An 8,696-nucleotide genomic window follows, 5' to 3' on the forward strand; every position below is an offset into this window, starting at 1 on the left:
GGAACGTTGCTGCTAAAGACCTTCCCAGATCTTGGCCGTGTGAGGATGAAGATTGGTCTGTGCTCACGATGTGTGGTGATGCATAAATATTAGCCTTAAATAACTGTGAATACCTTGTTTCCTAAAAAGATTAGTGGCTCTTCTCTGTGTGATAAATTGTGTGAGTTACAGTGCAGACCTGTCTTCCCACTGTATTATCCCAGAGTCCTTTAAATAACCAGGTCCAAATTATGCTCGGCAGACTGTGGGAACGCTTGGGCAAGCTTAGGAAGAAAAGTGTAATTTGAGTTCATTCTTCTTCTGTTTCTACCTCTTTCTCTAAATACTTTTTTTGCATTCTCAACTTAGTCTTTTACTCTGGTTCATTCCCCCTCTCCTGCTCCCTGTCTCTCACCATTTCCTTTTGAATCTCTGATTTCTCTGCCCTCATTTCCATGGGATGATAATAATAGCTAACTTTTGTGAGTTGTACCAAATGAGTCAAGTTAGTAAAGTTCTCAACCCTTTACTTCTACTATCTCATCTACTTCTAACAACCTTGAGAGGCAGGTGCTTTGACTCTACCCATTATGGGGATGACTTAACTGAGGCCAGGAGAGGTTAAGGAACTCAAGGTCAGTGGCTAAGTGGGTGGAGCTGTGACCTGTACCCAGGTCTGTCTGACCTCTGAGCCCAAGGTCTTAGCCTCTGTGGGCTCTGCTGCTGTGGTGGCAGGAAGAGATGCACAGAGAGTGGCAGTGCAGTGCTTCTTGCTTCTTGTGGTTCCTCCAAGGCACCTGCTGTGGCAGGGAGCACAATGTTATTCTGCAGGCACATTTTAGGGATACACCGAGATAGCCAGGCTCCTTGGGTGAAGTTACAGTTCCTGGCGCAGTTCAGCTGGTACACTTCAAATATCCACAACTTTATGAGGTGCTGGGAGCAAAAGTGGGTACAGCAGTGTGGACAACCCCCTTTAATAACTAGAAGTTACAGAGTAAAGGTGCCTCCCCCTCCCCACAGAACTGGAGCATCACCAAGAGATAGAGGGCCTCACCCTTGGGTCAGCCTAGTTTGCTACCTTTGGGAGACATCTGTAGGGTCCTCCCACTCTGCTCTCCATTTGCATTATCTTATTTTCTCTCTGGTTGGGTAACAGACAGGACTGAAGTAGACTGGGCTGCTTGGTGGCTGAGTGTATGCAGGAGAGAAAAGGGCCACTTTCTTGATCGTAAAGAGATACTTCAGTGAGCTCCCAACACTTTGCACCCAGCATGCCATCAGACACCCCTTCCACAACTAAGCATGACCTAAAGTGTGGACAGATATTTTGTTGTTTTTGTATTTATTTTTCCCATTTATAATCAACTTTATTAAAATAAATTTACATACAATAAATGCTCATATTTTAAGCATACACTTTGATCAGTTTTGGCCAGTGTGCAAGTTCACATAGCCAAAACTCCTTCTAGATTTAGACCATTTCGGCCACCGTAAAATGTCCCTCCTGAGACAATGTCTACACACCACGCCAAGGCAACTACTGACATGATCTCTGTCATCACTGGTTGCCTTTGCCTGCTCTAGCTCTTCATATAAAGACAACCATATGCTGTGCATCCTTTTGACTCAACATGGCATTTTTGAGATTCTCCCATGTCAGTTTTTTTCAATTTTTATTTCTGAATAGTATCTCATTGTATCACTGTAAAACAACATATTTACCCATTCCTTGCTTGGTGGACATTGGTTTTTTCCCAGTTTTTGGCTATGATGGAAATAATGCGGCTGTGAACATCTGTGTACACATCTTTTTATAAATATTTTTTTTTTTGATAAATAGCTAGGAGTATAATTTTCTGGATCAGATTGTTACTGTTTAACTTTATAACAGTTTTGTCCCATATGGGATTCCCATTAGCACTGTGTGAGACTTCTAGTTGTCCTACATTCTAGCCTGCATTTGGGTTTGCCATTCTGTTCAATTTTAGCCATTATAGTAGGTATGATACGGTATCCCTGTGTGGTTTTGATTTGCGTTCCGCTGAGAAACGATGATGCTGAGCACTTCCATGTGTATATTGTCTGTATCTGTATCTCTTTTTTTGTGAAGTATCCATTTAATTCTTTGCCATTTTGTACCTTGGGCCTTTACTTTTTGTTGGTATTATTGTTAATTTTTAGGAATCCTTTACATAGTATAGAACCAGGCTTTTTGTCTGGTATTTTTATATACTTACACATATTATTTTCCCTAAGGTTTTGGCTTGCCTTTTCATTTCCTTAATGGTGTTTTTTTGGGGAGGGAAACTTTGATTCCCGGCCTTACAAGAGCTGTTCCTACAGCACGAATATTGAGATCGTCGGTAACTAAGATCAATGGCTGGGGTTACTTCCATTTATCGAAACTGGGGCCTGGGGCTGAATGGGCTGAAAGTGCTAAGGCCAAAAGCGAAAGACTAATGATTTCTCAGAACAAGGAAGTGAGCCTCTTGAAAAATCCCAAATATATTTGAGAGAGTGGGGCAAGGAATGGTTCAACTTTGCAAGAGACTAGAGCTACAGTATGAGCTGGTGAGGAAATAGCAATCAAGGTATTCTGAAATGAACCTTAAGGAAACCTTACTCTTTCCCACAAATATGAAGCATGGGGAATATTTGTTTTCTCTGATGCCTTGCACACATTTCACTAAATCCTTTCAACAGGGAATTGAGCTGAGTTATGACAAAATAGAGTAATTGCTCAGGGTCCCACAAGATAGCCAGTGGCAGGGATTGAGTCCATGGCTGTTTTGCTCTGGGGCCCAGCAGTTGTTACCAACCTGCACTGCTTCCTCACTTCCCTGTCCTAAGTGTGCTTTCTGCAGTTGTGCAGAGTAATTCACTCCTGTCCCTCCAGACTCTCTTTCAAATAGTTGCTGTAATACCATTCAGTCATCTTTTCCCTCCAGGCTCAGTATTCTTTGTTCCTTAACCCGAGACTTGGATGGCTTATTCTCTGGAGTCCTTGCTATTCTCATGTCTTTTTTTGGTCCATCTTGTTTCTCAGCTGAGGTTCCCCGAGATGAATGCAATGTGCCAGGATACTCTGTCTGCACCCAGCAATGTGGGATGTGCTGCAAGACTGTTGGGAGGCCCTGGGAGGAGGCACTGGCCACACCAGCTTTCTGAGCTGGCAAACAAACCATGTTGCTCACCAATTATCCATTGAGAACCCACTTGTGGCAAACAGAAGGCCAGAGGCAGTGGGCTGAGCAGTGGCATGGCAGAGACATCCTCTGTCCTCCTCCAAGCCACACACGCCCCAGATCCTCTCAGTGGATCACACAGGCAACATAAAATAAACAACTCATTGACAAATATAAATCGTGTATGTTTCTCCAAAGTAAGCATGTAAGAAAATATGAGATAGAGAAACAAGAGAGACACCCTCCTTAATATAGGGTGATCAGAGAAAGGTAACATTAGAACCATGACCCAAGGCCTGAGAGTTATCTAGAGTGAGAGCAGAGCATTCCAGGCAAAGGAGATGCATTTGGGATGCAGTAGCTTAGAAATGTCCACTGGTGACCGAGAGTAGACACTGAGGCTGTAAGATGTTTGCCCGGAAATCCTGGACTGGAGATTTCAATTTAGGAGTCCCCAGCACAGAACTGGTTTTTAGTGTTCTGAGACTGGATGAAATCCCAGGGTGGGAGTGTGGAGAAAAAAGGAGTAAAGGGTCCCAGACAGAGCGCTGGGGAACGCCAGCATTTTCTTTGACGTTGAAATGATAAGGAGCCAGTGAAGGCAGCATAGAGGAGCAGCCGGCGGTAACGCAGGAAGAGAGGCAGGGGCGAGCATCACCACGGCAGCACAGCACGCGCACGGCCAAGTGCTTAGCGCTCAAACAACGGCGCACCTGTGGGCTCGTGTGCCTCGCCCAGGAGTGGGGTTTCTCCTTTCACAGTGCTCTCCTTGGGCTGCCCCTACACCCTCCTTCCCCTGACCCAGACCTTCTGCAGTCTCCTGGTCCACTTTTGGTCAGATGTTCTCTGAGGAACGTGAGATGGGATTCCAGAAGTTCCGTTTGTTTTCATCCTCAGAGGAAGAGGCAGCCCATCTCACATCCCTTCAGAGTCCTCTTCTCTGAGCCAGGCGCTTGAGGGTGGGCAGAGGACTGAGATACTTGCCCATCCGTCTCAGTCCTCCTTTGCTTTGCTTAAATCCCTCTGACTCCCCTTCCCTGTTCTCCTCAAGTGCATCCCGGTTAAGAGTTTTCTTGGTGAGAGTCAAGTGCCAGATTCCCTTGCTCTGAAAACTGCTCTTTCTGTCTTCATATTTAGGAGCTTCTCAGAACCCATTATGCAGCGGTGCCTTGCTTGTCTGTAGGTCCACTTTCCGTGGTTTCAGTTAACCAGTCAACCGAGGTCCAGAAGCGGATGATCCACCTTCTGACGCACAGGCAGAAGATCGTTAGTGCCTAATGCTATGTCACCACAGCTACATCACTCACCTCCCTTCACCTCGTCACGTGGGCATTTTACCATCTCATATAATCAGGAGGAAGAAGGGTGAGTACAGTACAGTAAGATATTTTGAGAGAGAGAGAGAGACCACAGTCACAGAACTTTATTACAGTATATTGTTATAATTGTTCCATTTTACCCTCGGTTATTTTTGTTAATCTCTTACTCTGCCTAGTTTATAAATTATACTTCTGCATAGGTGTGTATTTTTAAGAAAAAAACAGTATGTATAGGGTTCGGTACTAGCCATGGTGTCAGGCACCCTATTGTGTATGGAATCTGCCACTTTCAATAATGAGATGTTAGAGGCTTTCATCAGTAGGAGAGAACTAAACATCAACCATGCAGATCAGTCATTGTTCCCAACAGCATAAGGAAATCACTGCAAGAGTCAGAGCCTGGCCCAATGTTGAAGAGAAGCAACAAAGTAACCGTCGCCCACTACTCCGTTCCCTCCACACCCAGCGACTAATCAGGACCTGTGGAAGGTGGTCCTGCTGGTGACATTCTCCCTACACACAGATCCTGACTGTCTGGACTTGGAAACAGGTGCTTTCACCTTGAAAGATTAAAATATTTTCAAGCAATCAGTAAATTCTGTTATTAAATGTTACAGCAGCTAAATTAAATGATAAGAATAACTAGTATTTTGAAATTCTGAACATCTTATAATTAGGCCAGCCTTTAAAAAATATTCCAAGTTAAGGCACATTAGAATGTATTCCACAACATGGAGACAGCCTGACAAAGAAACATTATTCTTAGATTTACAATTAATTACCCTTATGTCTATACCTTGCATTCAATTTGCATATCTTAAAAGTGCTGTAAATTTCACAGGACTCCTTGTTATTTAAGATCATACTGCTTCGTAAAAGTTTCTTCAGTGATAACTTTCTCTTGATTATGTAGTTGTGAGGTCAGTAAATCTGGCTCTACTTTGCTCTCCAATGTTATAATTTTTCTTTTTTTGTGTGTTTTTCATTATTTGGCTCCTTGTTCCTTCTGCCCTCTCATTTATTATTCCCTAAAGAACCACCAGATAGAGAAGCTGCTGGAAGACTAAGTGAGTGGTCAGAGTCTGAGATGGTATCTTTCCCCCACTACGCATTGGTACCGGGTGTCTGACATGTTCTATACATCTTTCTGGTGCCAACCTCATTAAACAAATACAACTTGATGTATAGCTCTCAAGAAATGAAATTTCATGCAATAGATTTGTTCTTGCCCTGACTGGTGTGCTCTGCCCCTCACTTGTCCCTCCATCTCTCCCTCTTCCTTCCTCAGCCCCTTACCCCCAAAGTGAGCTGGTGCGTTGTGATTTCTTGTTGCAATTTCGTATGGTCATCACTGGTTTCATAATCTTTCATTTGACTGAATTTTATGCTCACAGTGAATGCTATCTTTTAAAAAGACTGCATTGGATTTCTTAAATTATTCATAAGGAGCCATTAGCACTAGGTAAAATATTACATATTTTGTAGAATGCCATTAAATACGTTTACCTTGAACTGACACTCATGTGGCACATGCTTTAATCTGTACCTACCTGCTGCCGTATTTTGCTCTTTCTGAAATGACCCCATATCACATGCCACGGTGCTCTTCAAGGGATTCCACTGAAGGGATTCTATGGGGGACTATACCAACCTCTGAGGAGAGGACACACAGCACACTTCTGCAGAATTGTAAATATCAGTTGGAGGCTGTTACAAATAATTTAAAAGATTTAAAAAGAAAGCAACCAGTAGCTGAACAAAACAATTTTTTGTTTGAAAAAAAAAGAAAAGCCACAAACACAATTAGAACTGGGATCACCACTGAAGAGAATTTTAAGCTATTTTTTTTGGGGTTCTGTTTTGTTTTTTTTCAATGCATTTTATTGACGCCATTGACCAAATCCAGGATAAAATTCCACTTGGAAACTGAGTAAATTGTACCGCAGAGGAGTATGCGGGGCCATGCGGCCTAGATTTTGTCTCAGGAGGGTTTGTTTCAGAAAGCCGCCACCTGGTGAGACCACCATCCTTGTGTTTTTGGAACAATGAAGAAAAAAGTCCCCCTCCGTCTTTAATTCTATTTTAAGAACGGCTAGGTAATTTCCCGTGGCTTCCTCTTCTCACGTATTAATTGGCAGTTTATTAAAGCAATTTTTAAAAAGCTAATACCATTGTCATTTCTCCATTACGGCTACCAGAGAACTGAGTGAGAAGGTGTGTCAGGGGAGAAGAAAGCAGCTGGCTGGGGAGGTGCTCCTGGCAAACGTGCCAGGCACGGAAGGTGGCAAGGGCAGCAGCCTGCCCCCACCCCGGGAGGGTGTGGCATTGCGTGAAGGGACAGGAGCCCTACCTCCCTCTCAAAAAGTCTTCCTCTCCCTCCCTTTTCCTCTCTCCCTTCCCTCATACCCAGGTTTCTTCTTACTCCTTCTGGGAGGTGGGTGAATAGAAGACTTTTTACAAATTTATTAATTTCTGACAATGACATGCTTCCTGACAATTCAATATGTAAGTGAGTCCCCGTGATTTCAGAAAGCCCATTTATCCTTGCTTTTGATGGGCTGAATGCAGGGAAAGGAGAAAGTGGCTCTCTCCTCGCTGATTATAATACAATATTTCTATTAAAATAATTTTTAAAAGCCTCCTGAAAATTTGAATAATACTTTTTCAAAGAATATAAAGCTACACTTCAGATTAGCTGTCCTAGAATACCTTGGCAAAAGTACCCAAAGTAGCAAGAGTTTTCCTAGTCTTATGTCCTATATACATCTGTTAAATTACTCTGAGATCTCATTAAATAAAGCTAATGTACTTGTAAAACAGTAGGGAGAGACAGTTTATCATTGTAACTGTTAGAGAGAGCCGTTCTGGTGGGGAGGGAGCCAAGAAGACTAGGTATATGCTGGTCAGTGTAGGTGTTTCTAAGTCATAAATCTTGGCTCTTTCCCGCCTAGTTATTGTGTATTTCTTTAGGTGAGAGATTGATTGTAGCAGCTGAAGATGAATTTGCCCATAGTCTCTTTCTTCTTCTTCTTCTTCTTTTTTTTTTATACTCCTGATGCTTTGCCAAGGTGATAATGTTTTTCTGCCCCCCCTGCAATCATTTGTTTCAGATTAAAAGCATGAAATGGCACAAAGCAACACCGGGAGGTTGGTCTCTGTGGTCAGGCAAACATGAGGGCATGAAGATGTATCACGTCCCAAGCGGGAGGAAGCCCTGGCGGAGCCCCTCAGGATTTATAACTGGCTCACCTGAAGGAGAAACAGGGGCACTTACACCATCAGATACCTGGAAAGGCACTGTCATTTCCTCACCTGGGAGTTTTCAAGCAGATGGTAAAAGGGGTTTAATTTGAAAACACTGAAACATTGTGTATGCTCAAAACCATGACAATTGCGGTTTTATTGTCTCCACTCAGGGAAATGTGTGTCTGGATCATCGTGTGGCCCGAGTGGGGAGAAAAGGTACTTTTCATGAATATATATAGATGCTGAATTTATAAGGATCAATATAGTCACCAAATGTTGTACAACATGTCAGGATATCATAAAAAGCAGGCAGTTCTACATAAAATACCAGCTTAATCTTGGAGATTTTAAAGCCTCATTAAAATGTGGATAAAGTCCATATATGGAAAGGCAGCTTTCAAAAGGTTGAAGTTATATATCTGTAGGGCAGGGATTGTACTGCCACTTCTGAATGTCAGTGGTCTTGTGGGTTGTGGTGGGTGACGGTCAGAGACTTCAGGCTGGGGTGGGTCCTGGTCTGCGGGGATGGTACTGTGGGACTGGGACCAAGTGCCTTCCCGTGCTTCAGGATTCCCCCTCTCCCCTGCAGGACAACAGATTTAGTTAGAGAAGCCACAGGGGACAGGTGAAGTCCTGCTATCTTTGCCAAGCTGGCACATTTGTGGATTTAATTATTTGTTAAATTGGAGGTCAGTTCGCTCTGCAGCAGAGAGGAGGCCAGGAGTGCTACTTCTGGGTCTGGGTGCGTGGTAGAGTGACATGGAGGCTCTGTAGGATCACCTGGAGGTTGGAGGAGAATTGCTTGCTGAGTGGCTCCCTTTAAATGTCCCTGGAAGCCCAAGGGTGAAGTTACTCACTGGGAATTGTTCATGCAAAGAAAATAAGGCTCCTGCTCCCTAGTGTCTAGCGTTCCATTCTCACGTAAACCACAGCATCTGATTGCTGCTGCCACTTTTGCTAGGAC

The 8,696-nt window shown here is 43.5% G+C and overlaps 1 long non-coding RNA gene across 1 annotated transcript; it reads left to right on the forward strand.

Annotated features, from left to right (window-relative positions):
• The first annotated feature begins 3,879 nt into the window (after nucleotides 1–3,879).
• On the forward strand, nucleotides 3,880–7,981 carry LOC140847192 (uncharacterized). The gene is made up of 3 exons (XR_012126926.1): nucleotides 3,880–4,126; nucleotides 4,305–4,532; nucleotides 7,597–7,981. It is a non-coding gene; the product is annotated as an uncharacterized lncRNA (long non-coding RNA).
• The last annotated feature ends 715 nt before the right edge of the window (nucleotides 7,982–8,696 follow it).

Source organism: Manis javanica, chromosome 17 (genome assembly GCF_040802235.1).
Source record: "Manis javanica isolate MJ-LG chromosome 17, MJ_LKY, whole genome shotgun sequence".
Taxonomy (NCBI): Eukaryota; Metazoa; Chordata; class Mammalia; order Pholidota; family Manidae; genus Manis; species Manis javanica.